Here is a 14,019-nt window from a genome sequence, read left to right as displayed (position 1 = left end):
TGGCCTGCTCTATCAAAATTTTGTTTGCAGGAGAAAAGAAGGTATTTTAATTTTCAGAAATTTCTGTCCCATAGGCATTCCAGTCTACCATTAAAGAGAAATCAATACTTCCACAGCATAGACAAATAGGCCTCAGTAAAAACAGTGGGCTAATTCTGAACTACCTTTCAGCTCCTATTCTTCCTTCCCTCCCAACTAAGAAAACATGGCATACTAACACAGGTGCCCTCTTGAGCCCTATAAGCCCTGCCGGACCAGTTTGTTTACTCTCATCTTGGTCCTTACAGCCTTCTGGTCAAGCACATGAACAGGTTCCTTGATCTTGATGAAAAGATTTATGCTGAGTATCATCTATACATGAGAGACAAGCCAAATCTTAAGAGGATCTCTCACAGTAATTTCATGTAGTTGTCAAAAATGGGGGGGATACAAGATGGTACTCTCCAGGACTCCAGAGGCAAACAAGCTAAGTGGGCTGAAGTCACCCAGCATCTTCTGTGAAACGTACCTTACAGAAAAGATCCAAATAAGTCTAGCACAGCACTAGTCAGGCCCATGCCTTCCAGGCAGTTCACAAGGATATCATGCTGATTATCAAAAGCCACTGAGAGGTCCAAGAGAAACAACAAGGAAGATTACTTTCAGATTACTGCTGTAGCTCATCTATCAAGGTGACAAAAGCTGCATCTGTGCCATCCTTAAGGTAAAAGCCAGACTGAAAGTGATCATGATAATTGGTTTCTTCCAGAAAAGCTTAGAGCTCCATGGACACCATATTCTCCTTAAACCTTGCTAAAAATGGCAGGTTCAACACTGACCTGCAGTTTGCTCGTCAGTTGGATCTTAAATTGGTGTTTGCAGTTGTCTCTTTAAGAGATGAAGGAAGTAACCAACATTAAGACAGTCTGCTCAGAAGTCTCAATTTATTCAGTGAGGCTCCTTTTAAGTGAGTGTTTTTAGGACTGCAGCCAAACCAGCCCTTCTTTCAAAGGATGTACTGATGACATTTGTCATCCATTAAGGCAACCTTTATCTTGCAGATTTAATTAACTCTGAAGAATTGGAGACCAATAAGTAACTGAAAGGCTTTAATGCCCCAAGTATGCTGTCTACATCTTCAGGTTCTAACAATGGAAAAGAATCCATACAAACCTAACATTGGCCTCGGGAGCATGCAGGCCTTCTGCAGATAATATGACAACCATCCGTATTGAATAAGATATGACTGATTTGTCTGTAAAGCATTTAGCAAATTGATCATAGTGAGTTCAAAAATACTTACTATTTGGCCTTGGGGCCTAGATGTAATAAGCCTCTTGTAATCTGGAACAACAATGGTGTTCAACGAAGCATAATATAAATGGTGGCAGAGAAATAAGGTTTTCACTGCCATAGAATAGGCCTTAAAATGAGCCGTTATTTGTTCAGTTGGATACAGCTCAAGTCACTGTAGCTACTGCCTCAACTGCTTTCCAGATTCCTCCAAGAACCTGATGAGCCCAAGCAGGGTGGATAAGATGGTTAGGCACAGTCACATACAGTGCTCACAAAGTCCTCCTAATTCCAGAGCCATGCTGTATCTGTGACATACTTTCCACTCATCCCATAAACAGTAATAAGGACACCAGTTTGTCAAGCTATAGCTGTGTTGTGCATAAGTGGAGCAAGAGTTACTATTTTGATGCACAGTTAATAAGATAATAAAGTCAACTACACTGATAGTAAAGTCAAGTACACTGAGGGTTTCTGACTCTCTACATCCTTGCAAGGATGATTTGATTCCCCTGTCCCCAGACCTGGGGTTGCCAGAGCTGACTCAGAAAAAACCTGGAGATTTTTGAAGTAGTGCTTAACATGTGACATCACGTTTGCAGTGTTGTGACTTGTGGTGTCACTTTCAAGTCAAAGGTCAAGTGATGTCACTTCCCAAGTTGCATCGCTTTCAATGATGTCACTTCCAACACACTGCACCAAAATCCTAGCCCTTCCTATGATGCCACTTTCAGGGCACTCTCCCCATACCTGCCTCCTCTGAAGTCACTTATTTCTTTAAAAATTCAATTTAAATACATTGGCCTATATCACTTCCCATCACTTCCCACCCCACCTCTTCCAATTTTATATTAGTTGTAAGCCTCTTTTACTGCAAAAATAACAAAAAGCTTTAAAATAAAATTATGACGACATTAGTCATTCAATTATGTCCAACTCTTGGCAATCCTATGGCTCATCTGTCACCATGTCTTTCGATCTTGCACTGCTTCTTTTAGCTGTGTTGTGTTCTGGCCAGTGTCCATTTTGATTATGTCTAACCATCGTCCCCTTTGTCAGCCTGGTTTCCTTTTACAGCTTAGTTTCCTTTTACCACTTACCAATCTTAGCATAATTGCTTTCTCCATCGAGTTGGACTGCATAATATAGCCAAAGAAAGTGAGCTAGAGTTTCATGCCTTTGCCTTCCAATGATCTACCAGGCTGTATGCATTCTAGCATTTCCTTGTTTGTGACTTTTGCTGTCCATGGAATCTGCAGAAGCCTTCTCCAACAACAGAGTTCAAAAGATAAAATACTTTAATTTAAACATTTAACAATTAGAACAAAAAAACAAGCAAACAGCACATGAAAACAAGTGAATAAAACAACAGAAACTGTTATGGTTATATTGTTTTCTGCTTTCAAGAAAGAAAATTATATTTATCTTGGCTTCTTGCTGCTTTCAGCAACTCTGGCCTTGACTTTATGAATTCACAGAATTCTTCACGTTGCATCCTGAAATTCATTTTCACTTGTTTTGACAAGGCTATCACTCAGATGGCTTCTTTCCTTGCTCCAGAGTTGCATCATTAAGCTGAAAATTCTCACAGTTGGCATTGGATACCGGGATAAACAGTATAAAAAAGTCCAACTTCAACAGATGGCTGTCACCACTATCTGGCATGTGCCTAAACATCTTTACCCATCTCTGGTCTATCTTCTCTTCCTGTGAGGAAATCTTTTTGGCATTTGGACACAATGCAGAAATCATCTAACAGCTTGTCACAATCCATTATATCAGGGCCAAAACTAAAGGCTTTGACAAGACTCTTTAATGGATCCCACATCACCGGACTGTCAACTGAGAGCAGTGCCATGTCTTTGAAAACTGACAAATCAAAATTATACCATTTCGCAAGGTAGTCAACGCTTCCTGAGAAAGTCTAGTCTCCTTCTGTTTAGAATTCTGCCCGTTGAGATGAAGAGATGTTGACCAGAATGGCTGTAGCCAATCTTCCATAGAACTGTTTCTGTCTCCTCTCCTTAAGCTTTTCACAAAGGTCATGCAGGGTTCTATGAAATTCTGTGCACCTAACACTGGCACTTTCCAGCTTTTCAACAGTGTTTGAACAATGCCATCAAATTGTGTAGGGAGCACATATAACACAGAGGGAGAGATGACTGCTCTTCTGGATTGAATCTTTCTCATGCAATTTTTTCATTCTTCTTCCCCACTTGACAGGAAGTATACCCTCAGTGCAGGCCAAAACTGAAGAACTTGTTCAACAACAGGCATAAGTGACAACTACCACATTGGGCCATGCCAAATCACATCTTTTTATATCTACAAACTGAAAGAAGGACCTCATGGAGTCTGTACATTTGGGTGAATATGGGAACTCACTGTACATTTGTATGACAAAGACTTCAACATTAAAATTCAGAGCTCCCTTCCTCATTTTAAGGTAATTATGAACTACATGGGATTTGCAGCCCACATCTATCAGTGTCTTGTCAATCTGCTTACGTTTTACTGGCTTGTGCTTCTCAAAATTCACTGCAGCATTGTCAATATAAGATGAAACTCTGTCCAAATTGAAACTATTGTCCTATAACAGGAAAAGTAGCAAGATGGTCTGTGGCCCTTTACTGGCCCAATAATATTAATGGGCCATGCTGGAAAATTTCACCAGGTGGATATAATCTAACTTTACAGGAAACTGGGCTACTGAGCCAATCACAAACATGATCCAAAAGACTATTCTTGATTAACAAGATTCCCCCATCCCGTCCGAGTGTAGTTAGTCAGATCATGTTCATATTCAAAGGTGCAATTTCAGGCTTTTCATCTTAGCTTGGAAACAGCAGAAGAGTGGTAAGCATTTGCTATGGAAAACAGGCTTTACATTTATGAAACAGCCACATGTTGATATTTAAACTGCCAGGTTAATTGATACAGCAGTGGCTATCCCTCTTGAAAATCTTAACTGTAGTAATGGTGGTGGAACAGCAACTTTGGATCCAACCCATAGTTAACAATATAACGTTGTATATAAGTGTTTATTTTTATTTTGCTACTATATATGTTTCATCAAAGATATTATCAATTTTACAACAGCAATATTTCGCAGTTCCATAGTGTTTTCTCCATTTACCAAATGAACAGAAGAAACATCTTGTTAGACGGTTCCACCTAGTTCAGCAGTCTGATTTGCACAGTGGCCAACCAGTTGTCCTGAAGGACCAACAAGCAGGGCAGAGAGGTCAAGTCCTCTAGCTGATGTTACCTCCTATTAATGGGATTTTCTACCTCTGGGAGTGGAAGTTGACCTTGATCATCATGGCTAGTGGCAGTCGACAGACCTACCTCCATGAGAAGACAGGCAATATTCCTAGTGTCTTCAGTGGTGCAGAATACAAAATGGAAGTGAATATTGCAATTTAATAGTGCTCTGTGATGATAAAACCACATAAACAACAAGTTAATAAAATTGTGGCAGGTTTGTTTAGCTTTCAAGTATTGCCCATATCTCTAAAAACTGCTTTGTTTATTTAGGAGCAATTAAAATGGCTAGGAACCATGAAACAGTTCTTTAATTTTTCAGCTTTGACAAAATAAGGGGGAAAGCGAAGGTTGCATTTTTTTTAAAAACCCTCAAAACTCTCCATTCATCTCAGTGCTTCAAGGGAAGCCAAGTTCCTGCATTCCTCCTGCTTTGTATTTTGCTCACATTCTCACCTTAATTAAACACTCTATAGAAATTCCTCAGCAGGAGAGGAGGAGCAGATCAGAATCAAGAAAAGAGATGGAAATTGTGTCAATATTTTTCGTGCAGTCAGGCAGCTTTGTTTTGGTTTCTGCCTCTAGAGAAAAAAAGATTAAAATACAATCAGTCCTACCGCCTGCACATGGCAGACAGGAAAAGAAGATAACCAGCAAAGATGTTTTGAAATCCAGCAGCACACACCTGTCTAATCCAAGATTGCCAAGGGGTGGAGACTAAGGAGAGTATGCTACCATTTTGGCTATTCTTCTTTCCAATAGTCTTCAAAGGGTTTCATTTTACCCAAGCAAAAACGAATGTTTCTTGCAATATGCAAGGGGAAAAGACAGCCTTACTTGGAAGTAATTGAATTTTTTTTTCTGCAGCCACTTCTACTCTCATTCCAAAGAGCTTTGTTTTCTAATTAGAGACACCGCATTCACTACAAGTTGTTAAATGTACAGACAGTGACACCTAGTGAGGAAAAGCTACATATTTTGTCAGAGAAATTGGTTCCCAAATGAATTAAGCAGCCAAGAAAAAAAGCAAAATAAAGCTATGAAAAACTGGCTTTGAAGTTAGGGCTTTTTCAGCATGTCTACTCAGAAATGTCTCATTTTATTAATACAAAAAGGAAACCATTCTTAAGACTTCAGGCAGCATTCCTAATTACTCTTTCCTGAGAGTAAGTCCTACTGAATAAAATGGGACTTATTTCTGAGTGGACTTCTTCAGGGTTGCTCACTTAAATGTTCCAATATGTTAAGTAGCACCTTAAAGACTAACAAAATTTGTGGCAAGATATGAGCTTTCATGAGTCCCTGCTCACTTCTTCAGATACAGCTAGAATGTGGGTCCATCTGTCATACAGGAAAGTGGAATGATTTCAGATGTTGAATGACATCAGCAGGCAAATGACAACAGCAAGCATAATTGGAGTAGGGATGATATGTTTGGAATAACTGAAGGTATGTAGAAATCAGCATTGGTGATGGGACTGGAAACCTAGGTCTTGATTCAGTCCAGGTGGATGCACTATCTTGAGCTTCACTATCAGTTGCAATTCAGCAGTCTCTCTTTCTAATCTCCCTTTAAAATTCCTTTGTAAAGGAACTGCTACTCCTAGATCAGCATCTGATCTAAAATGTTCCCCCACTGGCTTCTAAATGTTGTGGTTTCTAATGTCAGACTAATGTATCCACCAGGTCTGAAGTGAATTGAAAACAAATGAGCCAGTATAAAAAATGCCCTTGTATAAATCTATGGTGTGATCTCCTCTGGAATTCTGTCCGGACATTTGGACAGGTCTGGTGACTGCACCCCAAAAAAGATATTATAGCATTAGAAAAAGTACAGAAGAGGGCAACTGAAATGATAGAGAGGATGGAACACCTTCCATATGAACAAACGTTAAAGAGGTTAGGGCTCTTTAGTTTGGAGAAATGACTGAGGGGGTGACACGAGAGGGATTTACAAAAATATTTACCAGATAGAAAAGGTAGAGGAAGAAGTATTTTTCTCCTTTTCTCACAATACTTGCAGGCACTCAATGAAATTAATGAACAGGAGGCTTAGAACAGATAAAAGGAATTAGTTCTTCATCCAAACAGTAATTAACATTTGGATGTAGGATGTAGTGGTGGACAACTACAAGATTCAACGGAGGACTAGATAATCATATAGAACGGTGGGGGGGGGGGCAGTGACTGGGCTTTCTGAGTTCTTGCCCTACAGGGGGATCTCCTGATAGCATCTGGGTTTTGGCCACTGTGTGACACGGTGTTGGACTGGATAGGCCATTGACGTGACCCAACATGGCTTCTTTGATCTTATGACTTTGAATGGTGTAACTCTTCTTCAGACTGCTGTAAAGAGATCAATTTGTTTTTATGACAACATGTAAAAATAGTTTAAATGCTCAGCCTTTAGTCTTAAAAGTGACTGCTATCCGGCTCCTATGTTCTGAAGTATTTTTGCACTCCTGCACAATTGTTAAGAATATTAACAAAAGTACAGCTCTATTAAGGGCCAGGCTATGCAGTAAGAATGGCACATAACTGCCATGGGGACTTATCGTCAGATGAGTTCCTCATGGAAACTTGACTGTCCTTGTATATGAAGCTCCAATTCAGAGTTTCAAAGGTTCAATCAAAAACTTCTCAACAAACCAGGAAGTCTGCACTCTCTCTTTCCCCATCGATCCCAGGTAGTCTGAAAAGATCTTGAGGCAGCATCAGGATAAAACAAGTTATCATGTGACAGCACACTCTCTTTTTATTAACTGTTGCTAAACTTTAATTCCACAAGTACCACAGCTACCAAAGTCTATTAGGTAAGCCAGACCTCTCCTAGTTGGCTGTTCTAAAACAGCCCAGAAACTAAAACCAAAAAGGCCACAGAACTACTTACTGGTTGCTGACACAAACAAAATTGTGCACATATTCTCAGTTACAGGGCATCTGACTACTAACAATTTATTTTCTATGTTTATTTAATATAATAGTCATTTCAGTATTGGAAGCACAAGCAAGACTCCTTCAAAGTATCATTTTCAATAGCACGGGGAAAGCAACAATGAAGCTGTTCTGGCCGAGCAGTAAAATCAGGGCTCTCTCAGCCTCACCCACCTCACAGGGTGTCTATTGTGGGGAGAGGAAAGGGAAGGCGACTGTAAGCCGCTTTGAGACTCCTTCAGGTAGAGAAAAACGGCATATAAGAACCAACTCTTCTTCAATTTCAGGAAGACAGCAAAACTTTGATGGTCTTCATGAAAGCCAATAATTTTGAGGAGTTCTTTCCTTACTCTTCTTCATATTCCTATTTCACTGGAATTATTCACATCAGGATGCAATACCTGATGTGCTGCAAAGAGCTTTTTAACTTTACACTTCAGTAAGGGGCCACATTGAACCTTATGCATTTTTAAAAACTCTTTAAAGACAAGAAACAGATAACAAATTTCAAAGAAAATAAGCCACCAAAGGCCAATCTAGACATGGGAGCCATAAGAATTGTCTGCATATAGGTCTTAATGAAATGCAGGTATGTGGCAGGAATACAAATCTGATCAAAGCTAAATGCAGGGATACTTAATTCTTCCAGTCAAAATCCCTCCTCCTTAAAGCTGCTTACTTCCATAGATGGGGAGATACTTTCCCCTAGTTACTTTTCCATCTACTGTAAGGATTTTTTAGGAGGCAACTTTTAATATTTTTTTAACTTAAAAGGTAAAGGTATCCCCTGTTTTTTAACTTACATTAATATAATAACTGATTTAATTAAATTGTTTGTATTTTTCTGAGCCAGCAGGAAAGTTATAATTGTTACTATTGTTGCTGCTGTTGTTATTATACGAAAATATTCCCTCGAGGTTAGAAAAGCAGGGGAGAGGGGAAGATTTTGATTGGGGGAAGAGTGAACATATCCTTTGCTGATGCTGCTCTGATCAAATTCACAGTCCCAACCCTGGGGCCAAATTTCAACAACTGCCATAGAGAGGCAACTCACATGTCTCCTGTAGTTTTGCTTACGGCTTATTAGTATGAGCCTAAAGACAGACAGTTTCAAAAGGCTGGCCTGAAAATTCTGTGTGTGCACCATCATCAGACTAGCAGCAAAGGCCACAAAACAGGGGGATTCTATTGGTAAACTAAGAAATAAAGAACAGAGAAAAATCCAGATACTGCCCTCACAGAGGGAAATGATGTCTCAGAAGTCATACAGATAAAATGTAGTGTTTTCAAACAACAATCCTCCAAGGATTGGTTTCTGGTTTGTTTGGTTTCTGGTTTGTTTTCTTTCTTTCATGAGAAATACTCTTTACATCTGGACAGAAGAACTGATATCCACTTAATGCCATGTGAAATCCCCAAATATCCAAGAGATAAAAAGGAAAAGTAGCATTCTCATTTATTGTGCTGAATCAGGACTAGGGTTTGAAGATAAGGGGGTGGGAGAATCTCTGAGCCTAAAGAGATAAGGGAGGAAAGGAACCTTGGGATTGTTTTTGAAAATGTTTTGTTCCCTTCTGGTTGTCATCAAATGCAATGAGAAGAAGAGAGCTAGTACCTTTCCTGCCCAAGAAAAGCAAGGACTGTACACAGTACTCAAATCATCCGCAAAGGGTCAACATTCAGAATAACATGTTGGGGAGCCAGTTATTCATTAAAAATTATTGTTATTGAAGCCTAACCTTACCTAATCTATCTGAGTAGTACCAATCAGATTTGAGACCCATTTCCAGTTTTCATCTGACATTTACATGAGGAAGGAAAACAATTGCTTTCTGCAGTTTCCAAATAAATGTAATCTAGGTTTGATTCCTAAGCAAAAAACCAGGAAATATTACCAAGATGCTTAAATTAAAATGTATTGCTGCACATAATACCATTTATTATAAAAGGCAAATGAACCTAGAAAGATGGTTATCTATCAAAATCCTTCAAAGACCGAAGGTTCTCAACCATATCTTGGCCCAGCTAAGAAATTACCATTTCCCATTGTTCCACTGGCAAACAAGTAAAGAAGTGTAGTTAATATTTAAAATTATAGGAATATTCAAGATTTCGGCTCTTTCAAAACAGTCATTCAGCATTTAATTAACTAAAGTAAAAGTTCAGTGCTGAACCAAAAACACAAAAAGTCCCAAATTTAATGTAAGGTTTCAAATACATTTGCAAAATCAGCTATCCTTTGTTCTGTATTTCTGAATATCTGTACAAATATCTGAGTATCTACCTCACTAAGTCCATGGCAACATTCACCAAAAATAGCTAAGACAAGGAAACAATATCCGCATAGCAGCCTAAAGTAGTCTAGGTTCTTCAGAGCCTGGAAGATTAGCTGGGTCAGCCTAGTTAGCATTTGGATGAGAGACCACAAAGAAAGACTAGGGAACTACACAGAGGAGGAAAATAGCAAACCACCTAAGCTCATTTCTTGTCTAGTAAAAGACTTGCAAGAAGTTAGTTGCAACTTGATGGTTTTTTCAAAAAGACCAGTAAGCATCATTGAAAAGGTTAACATATTGGTACTTGAAAAGGAACCAAGTACTGTTCTTTGACCAATATTTATTTTTTATTTTGAATATTTCTTTTAGAAAAATGACAAATATATAAATGACATAGAAACACAGCTTGGAGAGCGAGCTTGGAGATAGCCAGCTTGGTGTAGTGGTTAGAAGCGCGGACTTCTAATCTGGCAAGCCGGGCTTGATTCTGCGCTCCCCCACATGCAACCAGCTGGGTGACCTTGGGCTCGCCACGGCACTGATAAAACTGTTCTGACCCAGCAGTAATATCAGGGCTCTCTCAGCCTCACCCACCTCACAGGGTGTCTGTTGTGGGGAGAGGAAAGGGAAGGCGAATGTAAGCTGCTTTGAGACTCCTTCTGGTAGAGAAAAAATGCCATATAAGAACCAACTCTTCTTCTTCTTCCACAGAGATGGAAGGGACCTCAAGGGTCATCACGTCCAACCTCTACACCAGCGGTCTGCAAGCTTCCGCTTGCTACGGACCGCTGCAGCGTAGTGGGCGGAGAGGGCGGCCCGGGGCCCGCACACGCGCATTTGCGCCGCCGCCATGCTTCCCCTCCCGGCCTCCTTGCGGCTCGGCAAGCTTCTCTTCCTTCCCCTCCTGAAGCGAGAAGCTTGCTGGGCCGCGAGCTAATCGGCCACTTTGGCGGCCGATTTGCTCACGGCCTGGCGAGCTTCTCGCTTCAGGGAGGGGAGGGAAGAAGGAGCCGCAGCCCGGCGCCGGGCCGCAGCCCGCAGGTTGGGGACCACTGCTCTACACAATGCAGGAAATTGTCAACTACCTCCCCCTACCGAGCTCTGTTATGCCCAATAGAAAGCAAAAAACCTCCATGATCCCTAATCAATGTGGCCTGAAGGAAAATTCCTTCTTGACCCTAAAATGATGATCAACATGTAAGAAAGGGCCACAAGAGCTGAGCACTAGCTCATTCCTTCTTGCATTGCTGTCAGGTGACCATCTAGCCACTCCTTAAAAACCTCTGAAGGAGGACAGCCCACCACCTCCTGAGGAAACCTGCTCCACTGAGGAACTGCCCTATCAGGAAGCTCTTCCTAATTCTTAACTGAAACGTTTTTTTTTATTATTTAATTTCAATCCATTGGTCCTGGCCTGACCTTCTAGGAAACAGAACACAACTTTGCATAAAGTTGAAATATCTTTCAACTTAATGAAAGCTGGTAAATATTTGGCACTAGTCAACCTAGAGCTATTTACTTTACACAGCTAAAATACTTCTTTGTGGAATGTAGTTACGTCATATTTTGTAATTAATCAGTTGGGAGGCAGTGTCAGAGTTCCATATCTTGTCACCCTCTGATGCCAGCATGCACATCAAGTTTACTATTTGTTTATTTTTCTAAGTATATATTGAAAAGTAACCATCGCCCATTTGAAACAAGTATGTCTGTGACAAATATATAAATACAAATTACCTCTGACCAAGCTTGTTTAGTAATGATAGGTGCCACTTCCCTTGGTGACATATGGAAGTGATTGAAAAATGTATCACCATATCAATGGCAAGTGACATACTATAACTATGGACTTGCCAGTTCAGATGTCACTTCAGCTATGTCGCTGCATCAAAGCTGTCAAATGTCTGGATCAGCTAGGAATTCCCTCTTTCAATTATACCTAGCTCTTAAGCTAGCCCATTATCTAGATTTTGCTGACATAGCTACACTAATCATACAACCAATAACTTCCAGAAACTAGTCCTTTGGAATGGCCTGCCAATTCTACTCACAGTATTTAGGAAGGCATGTAACGCAGTCGTATTTATTTATGTATGTTCTGATTTTTATGTCACCCTTTTCCAAGGGCTCAGAGTTGATCACAACATATCAATACAATAAAAGTTAAAAGAGTTTCAGCATTCTTGGCGGTATTCATTTTCATTACTGTATTTTAAAATTGTCTTAATTTTGTTAATTGGACCATTATAGTTGATGCCCTCACAGCCTAGTTGCTGGACTATTCACCACCGTGGGACAATATAGATATGGGCTAGATATAAATTTTTAAATATAGGCATAGTTGCCAGTTTTCCACAAGAGGGGAGTTGGTAATTGTTCAATTGTATGCTACACCTTTCCCTGCACCCTTGTGCCCTGTTGTTTAATGACCTCCTGATCCTCAGACCTCTTTGTTCACTCTATTTTATAAATGGCTTTGGCTGATCTACTGTGCTGTTAAAGTTTAGCTATGCTGATGTCATAGAGCAGCTGGCCAGGTTAGATGCAAGTAGTCAAATGCTAAGAGCAAAATCTGAAATCTTATAATCTAAGTTCCAAAGACAATGAACATGAAAACAATCTATCTTCATCTATGGTAGTAACACCGCAAGCATTTCAGTGATGCCTTGAGAGCTGAAATCAGTTGAATGGTCTTTTCAACACTTGCTGCTTATAAAGTAAGACAGAAAGATGCCTTGTGTTCAAATAGAAAAGAGCAAGAGTCTAGTAGTGTTACCGAAAACAGATCTGTCATCTGTTTGGTGTAGTGGTTAGGAGTGCGGACTTCTAATCTGGCATGCCAGGTTCGATTCTGCACTCCCCCACATGCAGCCAGCATGGACTCACAACGGCACTGATAAAACTGTTCTGACTGGGCAGTGATATCAGGGCTCTCTCAGCCTTACCCACCCCACAGGGTGTCTGTTGTCGGGAGAGGAATGGGAAGGCGACTGTAAGCCGCTTTGAGCCTCCATTGGGTAGAGAAAAGCGGCATATAAGAACCAACTCTTCTTCAATTTCTGATGGGGAAATTAGTAATTCTAGGAGACAGATAAGCAATGTGAGAGGGGCAATGAGCAAGATTCTCCACCACTGTATATGCAGAGAGTATCTAGACAGACAAACACTCTATCTCGATCTACCCCAAAAGGCTGTTGTGTGGATGGCGCCCCCCTGACCAAGCTGCTTGCCCTACTGCGACCCCTGTGAAAGGGTCATGCGACCCCCAGATTGAGAACCACTGACACAGATGAAAGTAAAGAGATGAGGGAGAACCAAACATGAGAACAGAAATGGCGTGTTTCTGTTCTTTTTATAGCAATTTTTGTACCGTGTGTGCTAGGGGCAAGGCGCAGAAGTCCTAAGACAAAGCCTGATAGGATTAATTGAGCTATGCCAAAGGAACAGACGGTTCGTCAATAGGCGAACCAGACTTTGATAAAGAAACTGTAATCTAATGAGAACCTCTGGAGCTAGGGAAAAACACTGAACGAGTCCTGGGAGTTAACAACATCTACATTTGGGCTAAGAGGCTCTTGTGGCACAGAGTGGTAAGGCAGCTGATATGGTGTTTGAAGCTCTGACCATGAGGCTGGGAGTTCGATCCCAGCAGCCGGCTCAAGGTTGCTTCCATCCTTCCGAGGTCGGTAAAATGAGTACCGAGCTTGCTGGGGGGTAAAACGGTAATGAATCATAGAATCATAGTGTTGGAAGGGTCCATACAGGCCATCTAGTCCAACCCCCTGCTCAACATAGGATCAGCCCTAAGCATCCTAAAGCATCCAAGAAAAGTGTGTATCCAACCTTTGCTTGAAGACTGCCGGTGAGGGGGAGCTCACCACCTCCTTAGGCAGCCTATTCCACTGTTGAACTACTCTGACTGTGAAATTTTTTTCCTGATATCTAGCCTATATCATTGTACTTGTAGTTTAAACCCATTACTGCGTGTCCTTTCCTCTGCAGCCAATGGGAACAGCATCCTGCCCTCCTCCAAATGACAACCTTTCAAATACTTAGAGAGGGCTATCATGTCCCCTTTCAACCTCCTTTTCTCCAGGCTGAACATTCCCAAGTCCCTCAACCTATCTTCATAGGGCTTGGTCCCTTGACCCCTGAGCATCCTCGTCGCTCTCCTCTGTACCCTTTCAATTTTATCTACATCCTTCTTGAAGTGAGGCCTCCAGAACTGCACACAGTACTCCAGGTGTGGTCTGACCAGTGCCGTATACAATGG

At 40.9% G+C, this 14,019-nt stretch overlaps 1 long non-coding RNA gene across 8 annotated transcripts in view; it reads right to left on the bottom strand.

The window, feature by feature from the left end:
• Positions 1–14,019, bottom strand: part of LOC143819116 (uncharacterized) — a 148,713-nt gene that overhangs the window by 123,174 nt on the left and 11,520 nt on the right. For 5 of the 8 annotated variants that reach the window (XR_013224795.1, XR_013224798.1, XR_013224797.1 and 2 more), the window contains exon 1: positions 509–3,890. The exons of the other annotated variants lie outside the window; for them this stretch is intronic. This is a non-coding gene — a long non-coding RNA (uncharacterized LOC143819116). Of the gene's footprint in view, positions 1–508; positions 3,891–14,019 lie in introns of those variants that run through there. 8 annotated transcript variants of the gene reach the window in all.

This window comes from Paroedura picta, chromosome 10 (genome assembly GCF_049243985.1).
Source record: "Paroedura picta isolate Pp20150507F chromosome 10, Ppicta_v3.0, whole genome shotgun sequence".
Taxonomy (NCBI): Eukaryota; Metazoa; Chordata; class Lepidosauria; order Squamata; family Gekkonidae; genus Paroedura; species Paroedura picta.
This window is presented reverse-complemented; position numbering and strand designations above follow the sequence as displayed.